We start from the raw sequence: 13,160 nt of genomic DNA, 5'->3' as shown, positions 1-13,160 counted from the left end.
AAATATATCTTCTCAACAAGGAATTCTAAACACCAAATTGTAAAATAAGGGTTTTTTTTTTGTTTGTTTGTTTGTTTTACTATAATCTCCAAGCATATGTCTCAATTAGGCACTAAGGACCCAAAGTTGGAAAAAACGTTACCATCTTGGGCCAACTATCTCCATTTCTGGACTTTATCAAATAAAATTTACCTTCTGTTAACTGTAACTTTGGAAAGAGCTTGTAGATTGACATATGAGGCCAAGAAACAAAACTCTTAATAAAATTATTACTAACTTATTTTTCCTCTTCTAGGATTCTTTTTAAGTCTATATATTTGTGTTTGTAGAAGTGTGGGAAAAGATGGAAAGATATTTAGGCTAGGTAATATCTGGAAATGTGTCAAGAATTCATGCCTCTCTGGTTGCCTCAAGGAGAGTGGGAATTAGGGAGAAATCAGGGAAAAAGTAGGATATTGAAATTCTATACTAATCTTTGCATTATTTGACTACATGTAATGATTAATAATACATTCTTAGGAAAAGCATTAATAATATTAAATAAATGATATTATTCATGTACTAACCTATGGGTTTTCAACCACTATTTTAAGTACAGAGATCTCTTCTATCTTCTGCTTCTTTATATCTTTTCTTTTTGCTCCTTTTTTATACTTTCTTCTTTTTCTTTTGTCAATGATTAAATGGATGTTTACCTAAACTATTATATAAAACCAGAAGAAAAGAAACTAAGCCAGCAAGATCAAAACAGATGAGGGCAGGAAAGTAGGTCTTATGTACCCACCATTAAGGAGCAGTGCCTTTATTCTCATCTATATGGTATACCCAGGCCATATAAACAACCATAGAATTTTGAAGAATACAGTTGGAAAACTATATGGTTAACTAAAAGAAAAAAATGCAGTAATGGTAACATTTCTTTTACTACTTTAGAATTTCACTTTCTTACTTTACACCTATAAGATATTTTAGCAGTGAAATTGCCTGCCTACAAATTTAATTCCAGTAAGGCAATAATTTCTTCCTACTTCATCTTTATTTCTGAAATTTTGATCTGTCTTGACTTTTTTTTCAAGATTTTATTTATGTATTCATGAAAAACACACACACACAGAGAGGCAGAGACACAGGCAGAAGGAGAAGCAGGCTCCACGCAGGGAGCCCGACGTGGGACTCGATCCCAGGTCTCCAGGATCACACCCTAGGCTGAAGGCGGCGCTAAACTGCTGAGCCACCCGGGCTTCCCTGTCTTGACTTTTGAGGCTAAATGTTTCGTATTAGCTTCTTGGTGACCATAAGACGTAACTTGAATTCCTAAATAATGTTGTTCAAAATCTTACAAAAACCATGTTACTTTCCCCAGTTAATAAAAAAATACTTTGAAAATAATTTCCTAATGTTTTGATGAGCAAACTTATTTATTGGATTATCAGATAATTTCCTTGTTTTTATAAAACAAATACATTACCCAAATATGATCCACTAGACATTGAAATGGTGATGATGTCTTTTGCTCTTCTTTCAGATTAGTGAAAGAAGACTAATATTGAGACTAAGACTAATATCTATATTGAGAGGGGTAGCAGAGTAAATCATTTCTAAGTTATGAATAATCAGTATGAAATTGATGTACATTCCTCTGGTGGTCATAATATCTGAAATTGAGAATAATGGAGAGTCTATGTGGAGAAAAAGAGAGCAACATAGCATATACTTCTAGTATAGCCCCATATTGCCTTATTGAAAAAAATAATTTCTCAGCTACCTTGTCTACTTTCTTTTATTCTTCTACAAAGCATTTTATCTTCATCCATTTTCTCTGATCTCAAACAATATATTTTTGACATTCCTTCCTCAAAATTTCTGACTTTGCAAGTGGTGGAGTTTACTGTCATTACTTTCCATTATATTTTCACCTTTAGTATCAGAAGGCACAAATTGACTAAGACATAGTGGGGGCATACTACCTAGAGATGGTTTAGGGCAAACCAGTATGTTCTATCATTTTATGAAATGGTGATTTTGATTATCAATTTTTAATTGGCTTTATTTTAATAAACACATGAAAGCCTTGCTCACATCTAACATCTTTAATAATAAAAATTAAAATTAACTGAAAAATCAAGTATTTATAAATGCTCTAATACTACATACAAATAAATTAATGAAGATATCATGTTCAGAGTAAAAATTCAAGAATCTATAAAAAAAGATAAAACACAAGTAAAAATCTATTTTACAAATAAAATTACTAAAATATTTTTTTCAAATAGGTCTGGAAAGACATGGAAGAAATACTCTAGAAAAATTATTCAAAAATACAAAGATAAGGTGGCAAAAAACTTTAAACATGACCCAGTCTAAGAAAGAGGTCAATAGTTGATGCATTAAAGTTCCTGAAAAAAGAAAATAAACTTGGATCACCATCAATCAAAAATGTTGAAAAAAATTTTCCCAGAGCTGAGGACATAAATATCTAAATTGAAAGATTGCACTAAAGGCCCAGAAAAATGAATAAAAGTAATCATACTTGGATTCCTTATTATGAAACTTTGGAATACCAAAATAAGGAAATCTAAAAGCTTCTAATGAGAAACAAAATCAATAAAGAAGGTCCATACTCCTTCAAGTTTATTAGCTGTACAGTGTATAATGTGATAATTCTATCAAAATCATGAAAAAGACACTATTTTCAACCTAGGGTTTATTATCATTTGTGAATATAATATGTAGATAGATTTAGCTATGAAGAATCTGGTAAGTTTGCCATCTACAGACTTTTACTAAATTATGTAAAAATTCACTCCAACAAAATTAGACACATGCGAAGAAAAAGCAAAGATATCTTTAAGGAGGCAGTGGTTCCATCTCTGATAAGCAATGAAGAAAAATTCCACTATGATTGATATCATCAAGAGTAAGAAAAAAAAAAGGATTCATATGGAACCAGAGAAAACTAATCTGTGGAAGAGAAGTTTTCAAGAATATAGGGACTTGATTAGAGAATATAAAAACTTGAGAACTGGAAAAGATGTAAGGAAAAGACAAAAGACATAAGAGTCTTATTTTACAAAATAGAGACTTATTATTGAAAAATTGAGTTAGATAAATCTTTGTTTAAGGATATTATTTAAAAACCACACAAAATAAGAAGGGAAGAATTAATTAAGAATAATATCAATATGAATGTAATTGTCAGGTACTCAGCAGAGAAAAAGAAATGGATAATATCAATGAATTATATATCATTAGAAAATCAATAAGTATCAGCTGAGGTATTTAAAACACTAATTACCTAGCAAACTAAAACATATTTGAGGAGATAAATATGTGCATATATGAATTAGGTTACTTTCATACTACAATAAACTTATACTTTAATGCAAATAATAAGAAAAAATGTTAAAGATGCATGATGAATGGAAAAAGCACTTAGTAAAATAAAATAAGTTAAATATCAGATTTTTTTTTCCTTTTTAAGTGGTTATGAAGAAAGGCCTGAGTGAGCAGTGCTGGCAGGAGAAAGAAACTGGGGGTTTCTGCTACTGTTTGGCGCCATGTTGACGGGGAGAAAGGCAAGTAAAAGAATAAATGTCTAAAGTTTGCTCAGAAGAACATGGTTCTTTGGGGTAAAGAGCTGAAATAAAAGTGTCTTGACTGTATATTCTCTTAACAAAAATACACATTTAAGCACTTTTCACTAGCACAAGCAAGCTGATTCTTTATAGCCAGTTTTATATTCAGATAGTGAGTGAACAAAATATTTGTGAGTCTTTTTAGTGAATATTAAAATAATGAGAATTTGAATGACAAGACATATTTGCACTACGTTAAAAATATTTATGAAGTCACAGATTCATTCTTTTCCTTTTAACATTGATTCAATAAGGATTTATTTTCGTCTAATGTGTAGATTATAAGTCTATTTCTTTTGTTGCATATTAAATTATTATATGTAAAATTTTTATTTCTGGAACACAGGTATTTTTCAGGCCTACATATCCTGTTTTAATTATTGTTTCTTTAGAAAACATTGTATGACGTGGTAAATGTTGATGTTCCTTTCCTTTATTTATTAATTTTTTAAAAGATTTTATTTATTTATTCATGAGAGACACAGAGAGAGAGAGGCATAGACAGAGGCAGAGGGAGAGGCAGGCTCCCTGCAAGGAGTCCAATGCAGGACCCCATCCTGGGACCGCGGGATCACACCCTGAGCCAAAGGCAGATGCCCAATGGCTGAGCCACCCAGGCTTCTATACTTACTATTAACTGTTATTTAATGTTTTCACTTAAACTAAAACTGAATTTAGAATCAGTTTGTCAGATTCTATAAAATGTCTTATAACATTTACTTATTTATAATCATACCAAACACCTTTTTGCATTTTAAACACTCAAATAAATCCATATGTATGCATTGTATTCCCCACCCATATCACTAATGATAGTGTGTCTCTATATATGAGAAAAGCTATCACAATGAAATTTTTGTTTAGGATTCATAAGTTATTAGTATATAAACAATTTGTTAGTCTTTATAAGCCATTATTTCATTTAAAAATAACCAAAGTATGGGGCACCTAAGTGTCTCAGTGGTTGAGCATCTGCCTTCAACTCAGGACGTGATCCCAGGGTCCTGGGATCGAGTCCCACATCAGGTTCCCTGCGGGAAGCCTGCTTCTTCCTCTGCTTGTGTCTCTGGCTCTCTCTCTCTGTGTCTCACATGAATAAATAAATAAAATATTTAAAAATAATAATAACCAAAGTAATTTTTATAAAGGAGAAGAAATATAAGTAAGCATTTAGCCCAATACCTGACATAGAACAAAAGTTCTTGATATATTTGTTTTCTGTTACCGTCATGAATTGAACCATGATGGACTGATATTTATTATGTTCTATATATTGCTAAATAATACACTGATGTAAACTTGTAAACAACATCTTAGCAGAATCTTCTATAAACAAAAAAGATTTTTCATGACAAAAAAAGCTTTCAGTAAAATTCATATTAATTGCAAATGCTTAAAGCCTTCCCTTAGGCAATAGTTTGATGGTCTCATTTGAAATACCCTAAGTTCCTTAAAGCAATATTATATATTTATGGTAAAATTATAATTTGCCATTGTTTATATTTTCTTCTTCTCTAATTCCAGATTTGTGAGATATTCTTGTATTTGTAGTTTGGGCATTGTTTTAATATGCAAATGGTATTGCTACAGTTAAGATAATTCATTTGCTGGCCATAATTTTTTTTATAGTACCAAGCATCAACTGTTTTATATGTCTTATAATATATCTCAACTCTAAGAAAATTGTCAAACAGATTCACTTTTAATTAATATGGTCTGAATTAAATTTATCTTGGTGAAACTTCATTCCTGATGATTTGGCCTAACTTTTATTTTTAAGTAGTATTATTTCTACTTTTTACATGATTATACCTACCTTTGTAGGTCTTTGGTAACTGAAAATGTTTTCTTTATAATCATTAATTCAGCAAATGTTCACTTTACCAAAACAATAGTTATTTTATTAGCCTTCTCAAAAAGCACTCTAAAGAGTTTCCTATTCTAATTGAACTATACATTTTATTTCTTTTTATTGCTAACATCTTTTCCCCTCATTCCTGTTGATGTTAGATGTTGTCTATTTATGATTTTTGTTCCCTTGAAAAAATTAATTAATTCCTCCCTAAATTGTTTTTCTTTTCCATTAAAATAATAAGACATGTTAACAGTGCTCTGTAAGAATTGTTTTGACAGTGTATGACTTACTGCATTGATTTTCCATGATTATTCAGGTGGTTAGTCACTTCTGAATTCTTTTCTCTGGCATCTCTGATAAGCTTCTTACAGAACACAGTGTTTTCCTTTTCTTGGTTTGAAACTTATAATTAAGACCTATTTATTTATCTGGTCACATTTAAGGTTATTTAAGGAAGCATGTTAGTTATCATTTTGGAATATACATAAAGTAAAATTTAAAATATTTGCTGAAAGTGTTAATTTCCACCATTTAAATGAAACATTCTCTGTAGTAAAGTTTGCAAAATACCACCTTTACTGCTACTGATTTAGATTAAGTCTCAATAATTTTTGGCAGAGATATAATCCTCCCTGCAGGCAGGAGCTAAATGATTCCCCTTTTCGATATACTGTATTTTCAGGCCATTAAAATATTATTTAGTGTGCTGAAATAGTAATCTGTTAAATGGCACCCTGGTGGCTGAGAAGTGCTAATGTAGATTCCAAAAGTTCTATTGAGTAACACGTGCATTGGATTGAGAAAATCTTTTTCCAGAGATATCTCAAATAAAACAAACTTAAGTGAAATAATATATATTTCCTAATACCCTTAATTTTCTTGTGTCTAAAATCCCATCCTCAGGCTAAAGTTCTTTGAAAGCAATTCAGCAAGTTTAATATGTACATTATAAATTAGTACTTAATATAGGGATCCCTGGGTGGTGCAGCAGTTTGGCACCTGCCTTTGGCCCAGGGCATGATCCTGGAAACCCGGGATCGAATCCCACGTCGGGCTCCCAGTGCATGGAGCCTGCTTCTCCCTCTGCCTGTGTCTCTTCCTCTCTCTCTCTCTCTCTGTGTGACTATCATAAATAAATAAAAATTAAAAAAATAAATTAGTACTTAATATAATTATATAATAATACTTACAAATCTTTAAAAGTATGTACCAAGATTCCTACTTGTGAAATCAATTCAAATTGATTTTAGAGTGATCTATGAGTTCCTAGATTAAAAAACAAGTTGAAGGTCATAGAAAAGATAATGTAACTGTTATTTATTAAGATTAATGAAACATTTCCCCAAATAATCACCATAGGCTCACACTTGGTCCAATATCTATATTGTAATTCTAGAGATGAAAACCCATAATGTCATAAGGAAGTGGTCAAACTCTAAGTTGTTGAAATCATCAGTGAGGTTAAAATCAAAGTATGTGAAGAGTTCAAAGAAGAATATATTCAAAAAAATGAAAAAAAAAAGAAATTTTGAATCTGATTATTTTTGTGCACTATATTGTAATGCATTAATCTGTAGTGGAAAAAGGAGAATGGCTTGGGTTCACATGTGGGATCAGCTTTTAATTAGTTAGATTACCTTGGATAATACAAATTATAATAATAGTCTGTTGATAAAGTAATAGTCATAATAAAAGCTATAGTTAACAGTTATTGAGGGTTTTCTGCTGGTCAGACATTGTATTAATGGTGCCCACGCATTATCCCATAATTTTTCCAACCTCCTACCTATATATTATTACCGTTTTTTTAAAAAGATTTTTTATTTATCTATTTATTTGAGAGAGAGAGAGACCAAGACAGAGATAGCAAGAGAGAGCATGAGCAGGGATGAGAGGGAGAAGCAGGCTCCAGGTGAGCAGGAAGCCCAACATGGGGCTCCCTCCCAGGACCCCAGGATCATGACCAAGTTCAAGGCAAATGCCTAACTGACTGAGCCACCTAGGGTGCCCTATTATCAACATTTACAGAAGAGAACATCAAATTATAGAAAGCTAAAGTAACTTGTCCAAGTTCATACAGCTTGATAGTAGTGAAATTATAATTTAAAATTAGATTATATGACTCTAGGAATTATAGTCTTAACTTCTAGCTCATGCTACCTCCTAGTTATGTAACTTCTCTAACGATTAGTTTCTTCACTTATAGGTAACAATCATAAATTTAAATGCCCAGGACTACTATGAGGTTCAGGTTTCAATTAAAAAATATTTAAAGAATTCCTGCTATGCACTGGGTGCTATACCATGTATGAAGATACCAATACTCCTTATTATTACAGTGTTTTTATTTTTTAGTATCCTGAGCAATAACAATAAGTAAGCAAGTAATTAGATGAAACATGATAAGTCATTCTTCATAGTGCTCCTCCCTTCACTCCCATATTTAACACTCAGCATTTCTTTTTGACTCTACTTCTCCATATATTAAATCTAAAACTTATCTTTTGTATTTCTATAAGCTTAGGTCAAGGCAAAATCAATGTATCCGCTAAGGTACGTAAGAAGACCTTTAACCAACCTACATGCTTCCCAAGCTCTTCAGAACAGGACAGATGGATAGAGAAATGAGGAAGAGGCAGCTAGACAAGATTTGGAGGGTTAGATTCTAATAAAAGAGTGTTGGGGAGAAAGAAATTACCCTTCAAAATCCTTCTAGTTGGACTAAGAACTATGTCTTAGTTGTCTCATTGACATGAGACAAATTAATAAAAAAAATAAAATTTAATAGCCTATGTATGAGGAATAGACACAGACATGGAAATTCCAAAGACAGGCAACATGATGCTCATAGGAGTTAAGGAGATGGATGGGGTAAGGGTCTGAGGATACAAAAGGGAGAAAGATCATTAGCCAGGAAGGGAAAAGATGTCTGGAAAACAAAGGTTGCCTTATGTAGATAAGTTTCTTAGGTAAAGAGAAATCTCTGTTAATAGCTCTCTTGCTGATATAAGCAGGCAGTTGAAGGTGAAGTAAAGAGCTTCTGTTTCTACTGGGTTTTGCTTACTTTAACTCAATATGGTGTTCATGCCAAAGTGGCCCATCTTGGGGAGGCCTGCCCTTGGTCCCTACAAGAGTCTATGGCAGCACCCTCTGCCTGTATAAGATTTAACTATGACAAAAAGTTTAGGATGGAGAATAGAGATTCTCTCAGGAAAGTTAAATCTTAGTTTATTTTTTTTAATTTTTATTTATTTATGATAGGCACACAGTGAGAGAGAGAGAGAGAGACAGAGACACAGGCAGAGGGAGAAGCAGGCTCCATGCACCGGGAGCCTGACGTGGGATTTGATCCCGGGTCTCCAGGATCGCGCCCTGGGCCAAAGGCAGGCGCTAAACTGCTGCACCACCCAGGGATCCCTAAATCTTAGTTTAAAATAGCATCTTAGTAAAACTGAAGACTTTGAGTTTGTTAGAAGGAAAGATTATCATAGGAGAAACCCCCCAAATGAGGTTAAGTCAGATCCTACAGAGTCTTGTGAGAGATATTAAGGATTTTATAAATCATTTTATAAGTTATGGAAATTTATTAAAAAGTTTTAAGCAAGAAGGAAGGTGGTGAGTTGTGAAATATTTTACTGCCTTAATGGTGTGCATAATATTTGGGATATTTATATCATTTGCATTTTTTTTGAAATTTGTATTTATTTATGATAGGCACACAGTGAGAGAGAGAGAGAGAGAGGCAGAGACACAGGCAGAGGGAGAAGCAGGCTCCATGCACCGGGAGCCCGACGTGGGATTCGATCCGGGGTCTCCAGGATCGCGCCCTGGGCCAAAGGCAGGGATCCCAATATCATTTGCATTTTATGAGTTTTGATAGTGTTAGGTTTAAGTCTATCATGTACTATTTGGTTTCTATTTTCCCAGTCTTATCTTTGCTCCCTTTATCCTTATAATGAGTTTAATTATGCTACTCTTGGGTATTGCTGCCTCTACATCCATTTTGCTTGGCCAAGCAGCCTGTGGAGGCCTTTAACTGACATTAGCATCTCATACAAGCACATGATCTAGATAATAGCCTCTCAATTTACAAGTAAATGTAAGTTCCTATAATGGAACAGACCTTGTATTAATCTCCTCTGCCTCCTAGGGCCTTTCCCTGTGTACTCCTTAGATAAGACCCTTATAGAGCTTCACCAAAATCTGCTCTTTTTGGTTTGAATTAATTGATTTGGCCTCAGTTTGGAAACCCCAAAGCACTCCGCACAGACCTTGGAGAAGGCATGTGCCCCTCATCCTGCTGCTTTCTCTGCCTACACCCTGCTTTGACCTCCTTTTGTAGCCCCTGAAGGCATTCTATATATTTTCTGTAAGACCTGTGCATTCATTATACACTTCTCTGTCTCACTGTCTCTTGTGATCTTTTGTTGAACCAAGTCTCGCTATCTAACACTCTGAGGCTCCACTAATAAATGTTAATTTAACCCAGTCACAACAATCCCCTTTTTCGTCCTCTTATAGATTAATTTAATCAAATTATAAATCCATTTTACCTCTTTTGCTGGTTTATTAGCTATAATTCATTGTTTTGTCATTTAATGGTTGTTTACATTTATAGTATATTTCTTTATCTTATCACCATCTGCCTTCAAGTGTTACTGTAGCACCTTCTGTCTTTCCCCTTCTGGATTTGTGTTATTATTGTCATGCCTTTTACGTTTATGTATATAAAAATACAGGTGTCATGTATATTTACATATACTTTATATATATATGTATATTTTTAAATCCCACAATACAATATGATTTTAATTTTTAAAAATATTTTATTTATTTATTCATTTATTTGAGAGAGAGAGAGAACAATTGAGAGGAGTGGCATAGGGAGAGGGAGAAGCAGGCTCTCTGTGGAGCAGTGAGCCCAATGCAGGGCTCAATCCCTCGACCCTGGGATCATGACCTGAGCCAACGGCAGATGGCAGATGCTTAACCAACTGAGCCACACAGGTGCCCACATTATGATTTTTAAATACAAGTATTTCTCTTTATAATAAAACTTAGGGGCCCCTGGGTCGCTCAGTGGTTGAGCATCTGCCTTTGGCTCAGGTCGTGATCCCAGGGTCCTGGGATTAAGTCTGCAATGGCGCTCCCTGCAAGGAGCCTGCTTCTCCCTCTGCCAATGTCTCTGCCTCTCTTTCTCTGTGTCTCTCATGAGTAAATAAATAAAATCTTAAAAAAATAAATTTTAGGTAATAAAAAATCATATATATTTGCCTAGATAGCTTCCATTTCTAATGCTATCATTTCATATTTCCATCCAGTTGTCTTTTCTTCCTCTAACTTAAAGAAAATGGTTTTATTGTCATGATGGTCTGATAGTAATGTCTGAAAAGTCTTTTTTCACTTGTTTTGGAGAGATATTTTTACCAGGTAGATAATTCCAGGTTGGCTACATTTTCTTTCAGTACTTTAAAGATACTACTCCATTGTCTACTCACTTGCACAATTTCTGAGAAGGAATTTATCCTTGTTTTTGTTTTAGTATATAGCATGTATTGTATTAAATACATGATTAAGTTAAATAAGATGTCTTTTTGGGGGGGCTACATTAAAGATTTTTCATCACTAGCTTTAAGAAATTTGATTATGTTGTACCTTGGAGTACTTTTCTTGATGTCTCTTGTGTTTGAGATTTATTGAAATTCTTGGACTTTATTGTTTTGTTTTTAATTGAAGTACAGTTGACAAAAATGTTACATTAGTTTTAGGTGTACAGCATAGTGATTTGATAACACTATATGTTATGCTATGCTCACCACAAGTGTAGCTCCCTCAGTCACCATACAATGCTATTATAAAACCATTGACGAGATTCCATATGCTGTACCTTTCATCCCCATGACTCAAATCGTTCCATAATGGAAGAAGCCTTCACCTCCCTCTCCTTTTCACACATTCTGTCCCTCCCTACATTCTCCTCTCCTCTGGCAACCACCAGTTTGTTCTCTGTATTTATGGGTTTGTTTCTGCTTTTGTTTTTATTAGTTGGGTTTCTGATTTTCAGCTATTTATTTTTAAAGATTCTGTTTATTAATTCATGAGAGAGAGAGAGAGAGAGAGGCAGAGACATAGGCAGAGGGAGAAGCAGACTCCATGTAGGGAGCCCAATCTGGTAAGACTGCCAGATCACGCCCTGAGCTAAAGGCAGATGCCCAACCTCTGAGCCACCCAGGCATCCCAGATTTTCATCAGTTTTGTAAAAAAATTATTTCTTGAATTTTTTTCCTGTCCTATTTTCTTCCTATTTGATATCTTCTAACCTTTGGAGACTCCAGTTGCACATATTTGAGACCACTTGAAGTTTTCTCACAGTCCACTCATACTTTCTGCTATTTTATTCTCTTTTGTTCTCTGTGTTTTATTTTGGATAGTTCTTATTGTTATGTCTCAGAGTTCACTAATCTTTTTTTTTTCTGCATTGTCTAATCTGCTCTTAATTCCATTCAGTGTATATTCGATCTAACACATTGTAGTTTTCATCTTTAGAAGCTCATTTTGGTTCTTTTAAAGATATATATTTCATATCTCTAACTTTTTGAACATATGGAATACAGTATAATAACTATTTGAATGTACTTGCTTGGTAATTTTAACATGAATATAACTTTTGATTATTTTTTCCTCATAATGAGTTATTGTTCCTTCAATCCTTATAAATTTTTATTGAATAAGAGACTTTGAGACTTTCATCAAGTTGAGTGTTGCATATTTTTATACCTAACATATTTTTCAGCTTTGTTCTGGGATGCAACTAGATTACTTGAAAACAATTTTACCCTTTGAGATTCTGATTTTAAGACTTTTAAAAGGAACAACTGGAGGTATCCTAAGTATGTGTCACAGATAAAGAGAGCTAAGTATTCTCCATAACCTAGGCAAGACCTTTCGCACACTCTACTCAATGTTCTGAGAATCATGAGTTATCTGGTCTTTCTAGTGGGAGAAAGCACAATTCCTTGTGCCTATGAGCATCAGCCACTGTTCCCTTTAATCCTGTCCCTTGGTTTGGGATGCCTGGGTGGCTCAGCAGTTGAGCGTCTTTCTTTGACTCAGGGTGTGATCCTGGGGTTGCAGGATCGAGTCCCGCATCGGGCTCCCTGTGAGGCGCTTGCTTTTCTCTCTACCTATGTCTATGCTTCTGCCTCTCTCCCTGACTCTCATGAATAAATAAATAAAATCGTTAAAACAAATCCTTTCCCTTGGTTTCCCAGCTTCCGTAGACGTGCACTGATTCACCGTATGTTAAATACTAAAAGGATATCCTCTACAGACTTCTGGTACTTTCTGTCTATGCTCCCCTATATTCTCTGATAATCTGACCTTCAATATCTAACTGCCTAAAAAAATCTTGTTTCTCCTGAGTCTCAGATCCAACTTTTCAACTCAGGGAATTTTCCTCGGGCTGGATAGTTTACCCCTTTCTGCAAAGTGAACTGATTCACTTGATTCACATCTCTTAGAGCACTGTTGTCCACATTAAGCATCTTAAAAACTGTAGTCTCAAAACCCAGTCCAGGGATTGTTGAATTTAAAGTTCTAGTGGAGGGATCCCTGGGTGGTGCAGTGGTTTAGCGCCTGCCTTTGGCCCAGGGCGCGATCCTGAGACCCGG

This window comes from Nyctereutes procyonoides, unplaced genomic scaffold, assembly GCF_905146905.1.
Source record: "Nyctereutes procyonoides isolate TBG_1078 unplaced genomic scaffold, NYPRO_anot_genome, whole genome shotgun sequence".
NCBI lineage: Eukaryota > Metazoa > Chordata > Mammalia > Carnivora > Canidae > Nyctereutes > Nyctereutes procyonoides.
The sequence above is the reverse complement of the archived record's forward strand: the minus strand, read 5'-3'. Positions refer to the sequence as shown.